Source organism: Nannospalax galili, unplaced genomic scaffold, assembly GCF_000622305.1.
Source record: "Nannospalax galili isolate Female #2095 unplaced genomic scaffold, S.galili_v1.0 scaffold3077, whole genome shotgun sequence".
Lineage (NCBI taxonomy): Eukaryota > Metazoa > Chordata > Mammalia > Rodentia > Spalacidae > Nannospalax > Nannospalax galili.
In genome coordinates, this window is record NW_008340292.1 from 169,137 (window position 1) to 181,019 (window position 11,883).

Here is an 11,883-nt window from a genome sequence, read left to right on the forward strand (position 1 = left end):
CAAGAAGCGTATCAGACTCTTAGCCTGATGGGAAACCCTTTCCCAGGGTGATGAATTGGACACCCGGACTCATGCACATCCAAGTATTCAGAGTTGAGATAAACAGAGATGTAGAAAGAGCATGTCCCCACCCTCCGCTAGGGACATTCCATCAGTGAGCAGCAGAGGCAAGATTCAGAAAAGGACTCTAGAGGTGATGTGAGGGAAGAGAAGTGGCAGAGAGGAAGGGCAGGAGGGAGGAGGGAGGGGCGAAAGACTCCAGTGTGATGAGGGAGAACGGAGAAGCCGGGAGACGGCGTCGGGGTAGCCTTAGGGGGATTATATGCTATATAATCTATGGGGTTGTTCAAAAGTAATTACAGGCAAGTATAGTATGGTTTCATGGTAAGGGTTGTGTTTTTTTTTTAATTTCCTGGTCCACGCAGGCACACGGTGGGAGCTTAGTGTTGAATGAATCATTCACTCAATACAGCAAAAGTTGGTCATCTTTGATCCCTGGCTCTTGCCGGTGCGTGAATGAGCCTCAGTAGCCTAGTAACAACGTGTTAGTAGAGTTGGTTGGTGGGTAGCTAGGAACCCCCCAGCACCCCTGCTCCCTGTGCTGGAAGCAGAGCAAAGGCCCCGAGGTGAGAAGCACATTAGCCCTTTGCGCTGCCCATAGGCACAGAGGATATGGAGGATGGGGCCCTGTGTTCTGCACTGGGGTAGGAAAAACAAAGTCAGGGTAATGCTGGTGGGAAGTTCTCTCTTGAAGGCCGAGCCACCCTGGCTCTCTTTCACTCTCGAATTGAGCTACACACTGTAGCTTCCATCTTTCCCTCTCCCAAATGCTTACTCTCTAGACCCAGACTCTGAGTTGTTAATTTGGCCTTATTTAAATGCGAGCTTGCACTTCCTGTCAAGGATGCATCACGGACTGGAGTCAATGTAGTTGGGGAGTACACAGAGCCTTGCTGAACACTAATTGTAGGCAAGTGAAAAGGGCATCACTAGCTTCTAACCATCATGGGATGTGAAAGAGAAGCTGTCCTGGTCCATAAGGAGCTGCATATAGATCAGAAGATTCACGCTTGCACAAGCTTAATGTCCTGAGTTCAGATCCCCAGCAACTGATTAAGGCTGAGTACAGTGGCACTACAGAACCCCAGTAGTGGAAGCATGGAGACAGGAGGATCCCCAGAGGCTGTGGGCCAGCAAGGCAAATAGAAACAGTGAGTTCCAGTGAGAGACTGTCACAAAATCAAATAAATACATAAGGTAAAGCCCACAGGATGGTTAGTGGGTAAGGGGGCTTGCTACACAGCCTAGTGATCTGAATTCAATCCTTGGGACCCACATAGTGAAGGGAGGGGCTCAAGTCCTATAAGTTGTTCTCTGACTTCCACACATGTCAATTAATTAATCTAATAATTTGGAAAAGTTGGAGAAAACAACTAAGGAAAACGACTGAAGTTCATCTCTGGGCTTCCATGTGCATTCACAGGTAAACACACACATGCTCACATGCACAAGTACACCACACACACATGTGTACAACTCCCACACATACATACACTAAAAATAAAGCATATTTCCCTTATACTCAGCTTGCTGCTTGAGAAGTGTTACCTCCTGTCACAGTGACCAACACCAGAGCTGCTAGCTAGGCCCTTCGGCTTTCCAGTTACCACCTTCCCAGAGGCTACTTGAAGACTCATTTCCCTTCTTGTGGGGCACTGACATCCCATCACAGGGGTGGCGGGGGCGGGGAAGCAATGAGTAAGACTGACCACAGAGCTAGCTCGGAAAGGCGTGCCTGGGCGCAGGGAGTGAATCTCAGCCATTTCCTATCAGTTTTCGTCTCTTATTGATTCCTTTTCTTTTCCTTTTACAGAAGATTAGTATCCTTGTAGTTCAGCCCATCAGTGGGCCTTTAAATGTTGCCTATTGATCTGAAGAACTATTGTCTCGGTTTGCACTTTCCCTTTTGGAAACATCTTTTGCCTTTTGGTCATATTCTGTATTTAGTTTTGTATACCAAAGATGGCTTCTTTTCTGGGCGTAGGCAGCAGACATCCTGGGCCCAGGGCTGCAGATAGATCTGACTTGCTAATACTTCTGGACACCTGATAGGGTGTTCCAGGAAGACTTCAACTCCAAAGAGCAATGGAGCTTGTTGGAAGAACAGTGAGGGGCTAGCAAGGACCCGATGGCCTTCTTCCAAAGAGGAGAAGAATAGCAAGGCAAGCACTGTTGTTTACTGAGCACTTTCTTAATCTCCAACTGCAGGAAAAGTTACAGCAGTGAACAAAGCGAGGCTGAGAGACAGTGAGTTGTTTGTCCTGACACTTTCAACTTTGAATCCTGGCTTCACCTGTAACGTTCTGTACATTGAAGTGTGTGTGTGTGTGTGTGTGTGTGTGTGTGTGTGTGTGTGTGATAAACTATGGGTACAGCTGTACATCTGTGTAAGCATATGGAGGCCAGAGGTCAATGTCAAGTCTCTTCCCTTTATTTTGAGACAAGCCCAGAGCTTATAGATTTGGGCCTGCCGACAAGCCTCAAGGAGCCTCCCGTCTCCGCCCACCCTACCTAGCCTGGGGTTACAGACATGCACCTGACTTCTTTTTATGTGGGTGCTAGGGATCCGAAATCAGGTCCTCATGCTTGCACAGCAGGAGCTTTAACAACAGATCCATCGCCCCAGTCTATTGAAACAATTTGACGCAGTCCTCCTAGACATTCAGTGAACTCAACTCTGTGATGAGGGTCATGGAGACATTCTAGGTTGCTTTAAGGTTCTATCAAGTGATGAAGCGGAGGCCCTTTGTAGATAAGCAGTACAGAAGAAATACCCAATGACACTCAGTAAATGAGGGTACATCCCTTTCCGCCCCCTCTCTTCATGAGATACATCCACCTAATCTATTCACCATCATTAGAGGAAAACACATTTTTTTCTATCTAAAGCTAAAAGTTCATGTTGGTACACATTTCAGATGATTTAAAAAAATGGTTCACATAGTAACTGGCATGACTTTTTCACACACCCATTCAACTGTAGCTCCTGAGCTCTGCACATGCGTCGGTCTCCAGCATCTCCAAATGTCTTTCCTTTATCTTCAGCCTTCCTCACAAACACTCCTCATTAGCCCTTCTCCAACAGGCTTCTGCCAAGGCCCTGGAACCTTAGCACAAACATTTGGCTCTTGCAGCGCACTCTTCCTCAGTCCGAGGAGCTGCCTCTGACTTTCCCTGAGCTCATGTCCCTCCAAGGTCCAGCAACCTGCTCATTATTTTATGCTCTATGTGTCCCACCAAGTGCTCTCCCGTCCTGGCTTCTGGGTCCGTTCATTCATTCATTCATTCATCATTCATTCATTCATTTCACTCCAACATTCCCATGTGGATTTGTGTGCTGTGGAACCAGCAGAGTCAGCCACAGTGCTGATGAATGAGTGTGACACTCAAAGTGAACTCTGGTTCCTTTCTCTCTTCCACACCTACCCACAGTCCAACACATCAAAATTTTCAGCCCTCTTCAGAGGTCACCCTGATGACCCTTTGCTAGGGACAATTATATGTTTTTCTCTTTGCCATTTCCGCTCACTCAGTCCGCCTCTGACTCTGCCTGTCTCCCTGTGGGTTGATACAATTTTGGTTCGCATCTGTTCTGTTTCTTGGACACATGCAACAGCCCAGGTTCAGGAACTGTTGGTTGAACTGAATACTATATTTTCTCTAACTCTTAAAATTTCCTCTTATGGGGCTAGAGAGATGGCTCAATGGTTAAGAACACTGGCTATTTTGCAGAAGACCCGAGTTTGAATCCCAGCACCCACATGGCAGCTAACAACTGTCCATAGCTCCAGTTCCAGGGGATCCGACAGCCTCTTCTGTTCTCCACGGGCACTGCATGACATGGGTGCACTTACTTATATGCAGGCATAACACCCATACACATAAAATAAAAATAATAAATAAAATATTTTTTAAAATTTCCCCTTGGTTCTTCATCCCGTTCTACAAACAGAAGAGTGCTCAGTGTTTATCTCTTTCTGCTGACTGAGGTGGTAGTTCACCATAATTTAAGTTTGGAAAGATATATCCTGTCGGTACCCCCTAGGTCTTCAAACATCTCCCTGGACAAAGATATACAAAATGAAAGGTCATTATTTCTCACTGGAGCCCTCATTTCCCCTAGGTCAATATCTATGCATCACCTAACCCCTAAATCTCCTTAACTCTACTAGTCCACTTACCTGCATGATCAGTGTTGGTGGAACCTGTAACAAACTAGGATGCTTACAACAACTGAAACTTGGGCTGTGGGAGAGGGCAGCTCAGTCAGTAAAGTGATTACCTCATAAGCATAAGGATCTGAGTTTGAGTCCCAGAACGCATACAAACTGCTGGATGTGGTGACAAAGTCAGGAGGATCTCTGGGGCCAACTGGTCAACCAGTCTAGCATATTGAGCTCCAGGCCAATGAGAGACCCTGTCCCAAAGGTGGTGGATGGTGCTCCTGAGGATGGCATCCTAGATAGTCCTCCGGCTTCTGCATGCACACACATATGATGCACAGACACATATACACCAGCAACACACACACACACACACACACACACACACACACACGTAGAAATTTAAAGCCTGAAACATTCCTTGACAGTTCTAGAAACTGGAAGCCTGAGGTTAAGGCTTTAACAGGCCTCACCTCTCTGTGGAAATTCCATGCAGCCAATTTACCCCACACCTCTCTTTCAGTTTCTATGGTGGTGAGAAGTATGGCACCTTAGCTTGTGGCTGCCTTCCTCTTCACACGTCCTTCATACTTGTATGTGTATCTTTGTCCTTACAAGGATACCAGTCACTGAACTTAAGGCATAACCACAAGTAGGGCAAGTACATCCGAACTCAGTGTTATCTGTAAAGGTCCTATCCCCACAGGAGGTCACACACACACCCTGTGGTTCTAGGAGGAAGTAAATTGGAAGGCAGCACTTTATACATCCTTCTGTTTGTGTGCTGACATCAAATCTGACTGCATCTCTCAAGGCCTCAAAAGCTTAAGCAATTTTAAATGATTCCACTTTCATGACCACCATTGTAGCCTTATTTCTGTCCTTAATGCATAATACTTTTGTTTTAAGCATTCAAAAGAACTCATGACTGTGAGAGCCTAGAAGCTCCATGGAATGGGAGGCCAGTCTGTCTCCTGTTACCCATGTCCTGGCATGCACAGTTCACACGGGGTCCCCATAGCCATCTGTTGAAGGAAGGCAGACCCCTGGAATATCCATTCTGAGTCCTCTATCTGACTTTGAAAGGTACTCCATTACCTGTCACTGTATCATCCACTCTGGTCAGCATTTACTGGGTAAAAATTAGGTGCTCTCAATAAATACTTGCTGGTTGATTGATTAATCCATCAACCCAGTTTCCTGCTCTGAAGTATTTTTAACATGGATCTCCAGGGGGCCAGAGTGGGGGGCATAAGAGGGGCAAAGGATGAGGCATGGAGACACTTGGTCAGCACTCCCTCCTCAGAGCTGCTAGGGCTGCCCAAGGTTTCATTCTGGCTGGGACTCCCAGTCTGAGTCCTTCAAAGGGAGGTCCAGAACCATGACTTTTAGAGCCATGGATGGTGGGATCCAGGACTCAAGAGAAAAGTTCATGTTAAAATCAGGTATAGCACACTTCCTTTTTCTTCATGGAGAAATTTCCAGAAACGGGGAGCTGACCCTGCACTAGAGAGATGCCAAGGACCTCTGCTGTCTCCTGCATCACTCAGAAGTCTGTGTCAATAAAGGGAGTGTATGCCAGTCACTGGAGGACCACGAATTTTTCAAGACACCCCAAGTTGCTGCAACTGGCACCTAAACTTCTAGAAATCTGAGTGTGACTGTGCCTGTAATGAAGGAGAATCTGTCAGAAGCCCTGGAAACAGATTCCGAGAGGAAAATGTTAGTGACCACGGAGGAGCTGAACAAAAGCTCCAACGTGGGCCTGCTGATGGACGTCTCTTTGTGTACTGTTTTCCCTCTAACATCCTCACTCCAGAGACCCACATAGGTCTATCATCCATGAGAGAGATGGGGGAAGGGGAGAGAGAGGGGAGGGAAGGAGAGAGAGAGAGAGACAGAGACAGAGAGACAGAGAGAGACAGAGACAGAGAGAGAGAAACTTTACTTTTGAATCTGGTCATAGGTCGTTGTAGTTTTTAACTACGTTTAAATCATTCCCCTCACCTCAACTCTACCACCAGCAGCTGTGACCTAAAGAAGCGAAGATCAGGCACCCAGCAGGGACAAGCCCTGTATACTCACTTCCTGCTTTGCCTGTGGTCTGTTTCTTTTCTAAGTATCCTAAATCACCCATCCTCTTAGCCCTTACTCCTCTGGGGATTACGGAGCTAAAGCTGGCTTTACTTTGTTTCACTCCTCCTGTATCCATTTCAATAGCATCACTAATACCACTCACTTTTAGATTTTTGTGTGCTTAATAGATTGGGACTATGAGGTCATGTGTCCAAGAAGATAATTATAGTTCAGGGCAGTGTGTGAATGATTTCATTGTCTTCAAAATACATGGAAAGCAAAGGGGCTTTTGTTATGGCATTACGGTGTGTGTGTGTGTGTGTGTGTGTGTGTGTGTGCGTGCGCGCACACATATGTGGTGTGTCCTTATACATGCATGCCTATGTGATTCCTGAATGTTCACAAGACTCAATATGCCACTCCAAATTAGCAGAAATGCAACTGTGCTAGAGGCAAAGTGGGATTTTAGTAGGAGATGGGTTTGTATTATCGGGAAAATCAAGGCAGGTCAAACACTGGGAAGTCTTTGGACTCCCTGTGAGTGGCAGCTTAGCACCTGAGTGTGTGAGTCTCCCTAATCTGTACTTTCTACTTTGTCACCACTTGAAGGATGAGCAGAACCTTCCCACGGATCTCTACAGCAGAATAATTGATTGACAACACCCCTTCCAGAATTCTCCTTCATCCCTGAGTGAGGAGGTTCTCTAGCTTTCTGTTCCCTCAATGAAAAGTGGCTGTGAACTGAGAGTCACCATTCACGCCTAAGGACAGACGCAAAGGGTTCTGAGGAAGAATCTACATCTTCAGAGTCAAAGCAGGAAACAGAAGTTGCTAGCAACTGTGAACGTGGACAGAGGGAAGAGGAATAACTCATCACTCCCCTGTGGGTATTTCAATTCAGAGGGTTGGTGGTTGATAAGCGAAATCCTGAAAATCCAAGAATGGCCCTTCCAGTGTGGCCAGTCAGCTTCCACACGGCTCTACACTTCCTATTTCTCTCTATATAATCCCCTTAGCAGCCAAGACAACAAGACACCCTAGATTGGGTTTATGCTGCTCTCCCAAGATCTCGTCCATCCCTCATGTTAATGAATATCATCATAGTACTATCAAGATGAGCCCTACCATCAATCAAAAGTCTAGATCTAGAAACATATGCTTCGTTGTGTCTCACTGTATCATCTATAAGGTGGTTGAACTTAGGAAATAATCTGACAGCCCCTCCCCCAAGACTATGATGTTCTCGTTTAGAAAACACAAACCCTCAGCTCAGCCACGCTGTTGAGAGTCAAGATGCCCACGCTGGTACACTGATGAACTGAGGCTCTGCAGGAATGAGGGGGGTCACCTTCTATATTAGAATTTTTGAACATTGTGTTCTTATGTTTGCCAGATCTGTGACAAAATACCCGAGACAACCAGTTTGTGAGGATGAAGGATTTATTTGGACTCAGGATCTCAGAGGTTTAAGGCCCAGTGCACTGAGTCCGAGGGGAGATAGACTACTGTGATAGGGGTACATGGCAGGGTGAAGCTGCCCACATTTCAGTGGAAAAATGAAAAGAGGGGTAAGAAGGGTGCAGAATCCCAAAACATGTCCTTTAAGGACACACCCAATGCCCTAACTTCCCTCCACTACACTCCACCTCCTTGTGTTCCCATCACCGCCCAACAGTGACATAGGCTGGTGAACAAGCCTATGATAAGAGCGACCTTCAAGGAGACTCCAGATCCAAACTAGCCGTGCTCATGTTTATGATTATGTAAAGCAAAATTATCCTGACTTACCTCGGCAGCCAGTTACATTTAAGAGTGCCACCAAGGGCTAGGGAGAAGGCTTAGTGGATAAAAGCACTGACCGGTCAAGCATAAGGGACTGAGTTCAAATCCTCAGCACTACATACAAAGTTGGGAGCAGCCCCATGCAGGTTTGCAACCCCAGTGCTGTGGGGTGAGGGAGGCAGGGGGATCACTGAGACTTGCTGGCTGTCCACCTAGCTCCAGGTTCAGTGAGAGACACTGTCACCAGGGAATGAGACTGAGTGATGGGGCAGCACACTGACATCCTCCTCTGGCTTCTTTATGCACATAGGCACATGCACCTACACACACATGCACATACACCACACACATGCACGCACTTACCCACACATGGCACTGCTACATTTTAATGGCAGAGACCGCATGCAGGCTGGCATTGTCTAACATCAACTTGATTGACTTTGCTAATGAGAAAAGGATAAAGGAGAAATAAATTTAAAATAATATGCTGCTGTCGAATTAGTGCCAAGTGACTTCTCACACCCAAAATAAATGGGAAGCAGTCGCAAGATAATTGAGTCATCACGCCATGCGTACGTGGGTACGCTAAAATTTACCTGTACCACTCTTCTCTAGTAAAATTTGAACCAGTATCATGGAATTTACATCATCAGTCGCATTCAATTAAAGATATTGAACTGAATATTTAAATATAATTTCATTTGCATTTTAAAGATTTATACTCATGTTTATTTATGTGTGTGTGCACATGTGTGTGAAGGTGCCCGTGGAGGTCAGAAATGGGCTTCGGAGCCCCTGGAACTGGAGTTACAGGTGGTTGTGAGTCACTCATGCTGGGTGCTAGGAAGAGAGCTCCAGTCCTCCGCAGAAGCAGCAAGAGCTTTTAGCCTTGACTATCTTTCCAGTTCACCAACTTTTCAGATTTATTTTTATTTTATCATTTGCATTTCATAGTTTCATAGAAGCAGAAAGCGTAAGTCAGTTAAACAGAATTTTATTTTCCACATATTTATTTTAATACCGTCCTTAAAAGAATAAGCCAGAGTTTTGTCTGAAGTCTAAATGAACTCTGAATAATGAAGTTGAAGAAATACTCCAATCATTTGTGAGACATTCTGTAAGGTGTGCCAAAGGTATACAAGGCATCTCACTCTCCTTGGGCACGATGGTGACATGCCGTATTTCACACATGGAGGAAAGCAAGAAAAGCCTAAAGAGAAATCCAGCGTTATTTGTTCGTCAGCGTCTGAATGCCCAGTAGTGTACCGAGGACACTGCACGGATTCTTCTCCTACTGTTCACAGCAGTTTAAGGTACAGGATGTTACTCGCTCTTCTATGCTTCTTTCCTGCCCTCGAGGCCCTGATAATCAACCCAGGATATGAGTCAGGCACATAAACAGTTAATATGAGTTTATGGACATCAGATACTGGAGAATGTTATGGGTGAGCTCCAGGGAAGGAGGGATCTGTCAGAGTGGGTCGTCTAGGCTTCACAAGGCTCATTTTAGGCTGCAGGACTGCTGGAATGTTCAGTCTGTCCCTATGCATTCCCTGCCCCCTAAACCCTAATCCCTTCTCGCCTCCTATGGATACCCAGAAAGCGAAATGTATAGCTGACAATATTCTGTCACTATTTACCTCCCCTTTAGATTCCACTGGAGATATGCTCTCTTTTCACACCCCATGGGATACCTTGGGAAGAAGTCCTCTCCTTTCAGAGCTCATCTCCTTCTGGAAGTTTCTATGTGAGTCTCATGATCACATCGCCAGTGAACCTGGATGTCCTCATCTTAATTCTTCATATTCCTGAGTCACTTCCTGAGACTGTCAGACCCCCAAGGAAGAAAGAAAATGCAAGCGTAGCTCCCTTGTGCTTCCAAAGGTGGCATCCTGAAGTGGTCCCTTCTAGCGTAGGTGTTTCTGTCATTTGTTTTGTTTTTTTTTGAGAGAAGCTCTTGCTGCTTAGCCCCGACTCTCCTGGAACTCACTATGTAGCTTTGATTGGCCTAAAACTAGCAGTGATCCTCCTCCTGCCTCTGCCTCCTGAATTCTGGGACCACACTCAGCATCCTAAGTAGTTTTAAGTGACAATATGTTTAGCTCCCGGGCTGTGTACCAGGCAGGGGCGTATCCATTCGGGCCCCATTGGAAATACACCTGTGCCTATGTAAGAGTGTAGTTAATAAAGATACCTGGTGGGATAAGAAAGTCCGGTGAAATCAACCAGAGGAAATGCCAAGCCAAGGTTTTGGTAAAATGTGGATAGGGCAGATCAGGGTGGGAAGAAGCAGGCTGGATCATTTCTTGACTGACTTACACCTTTGTGTTGGCTTGGCAGCTTCCTCTACTGAAAACAACCTAAATTCATGTATTCTGCCATACATGTTAAGTCCTATTCATTCAGGCATCTGTACCCAAATGTCCTTCAGTGTAAATGCGCCCACTGGAGTCTGGTCAGTCCATCTAGTGATCATATGTAAGTCATACTCTCCCTCACCCAGCAGCAGTTTGTCTGGGATAGTTCTCAGTCTAGCGCTGGCCCATCACCCATTTCGCTCCTCCCCTCTGGACCTTTGTTTAATTGAGTTGACATGGGTCCTGTGCTCAATGCCACCATTACCACAGGCTCGCATGTGCAAGTTTCCAGTGGCCTGGAAGCCTCTGCTTTCCTGCGTTCATGAACCAGCCCTGGCTCCTACAATCTTTCTGACCCTCTTCTGGTCCTGAGCTGTAGTGAGGTTCCATATAGGAGTCTTATCCTATGGTCTACAGTCTCTTACTATTTAACACTGGGCCAGTTGTGGCCGTCTGTGTGCACTGCACTCTGTTGTATAAGGAAGTGTTACTGGTGAGAGTTGAGGGATGCATTGGATTTCTCTCTACTCCTTATTTCTCTATGTTCCATGAGCCTTAGTAGTAGAGGTTCAACTATAGATGTGTCACCTAGTACTGGGCGTCTCTCAGATATATGCTCTCTGTGTCTGACCAGATGTGCAATTCTGCATAGCCTCCATCTGTTGCAAAAAGCAGCTTAGGAAGCAACTTTTGCCCCATGGTTTGAGAAGATACAGTTCGTCCACTGTGGTAGAGAAGGCATGGCAGTAGGGGTATGTCATGGCTGTGGACACGGGAACCTGCTCACATCACTGGCCAGTTTTCCGTGGAGCAGAACGGGAACCATGCTGAAGTCTAAGGCAGGTTAGCTATTAAATGGCAAGGTTCGAATTCAACTCAGGTTCTAATTCATTTCTGTCTGTACATTTGAACGTCAGTTAACAACACAGGAGCATAACAAGTTGAGGAGAAGGAGGCCAGCCTCAAATGCACAAATCTTCTGAAGCCAATCCAAGGAGATGATCTTACACCCACACATGTTCACGTGCTTTTGGGGTCCTCTCTGTGGCCACCTTTTAAATGGCCCTTCTTAATCCTTTTTTCTAATCTAGAAAGTTCCTCTGCCTATCATTAGGTAAAACACCCTGTGGGTAGACACCCAGAGCTAGGCTCCAGCAACTCTCCGGGCTCCTCAAAGTTAATGACTGTAACTGTCCTTGCACCTGGCCAGCGTACAGGCCTCCAGGCTCTGAACTCTGGCCAGCTGCTGTATCTGAGCAGGGACCCACCTGCTTCTCAGAGAGCTGCAGCTTCCAAAACGAGCATGCATAAAGTGATTTCCTCATGGTTAGAACACTGAAAAGGTCTACTGTGCCTGCAGGAGAAAATCAGGCATCAGGCACGCAGAGCTGGCAAGGAGCGCAGTGGAAAACCTGCCTGTGTAACTTAAGGGAAAGGAAGGATTT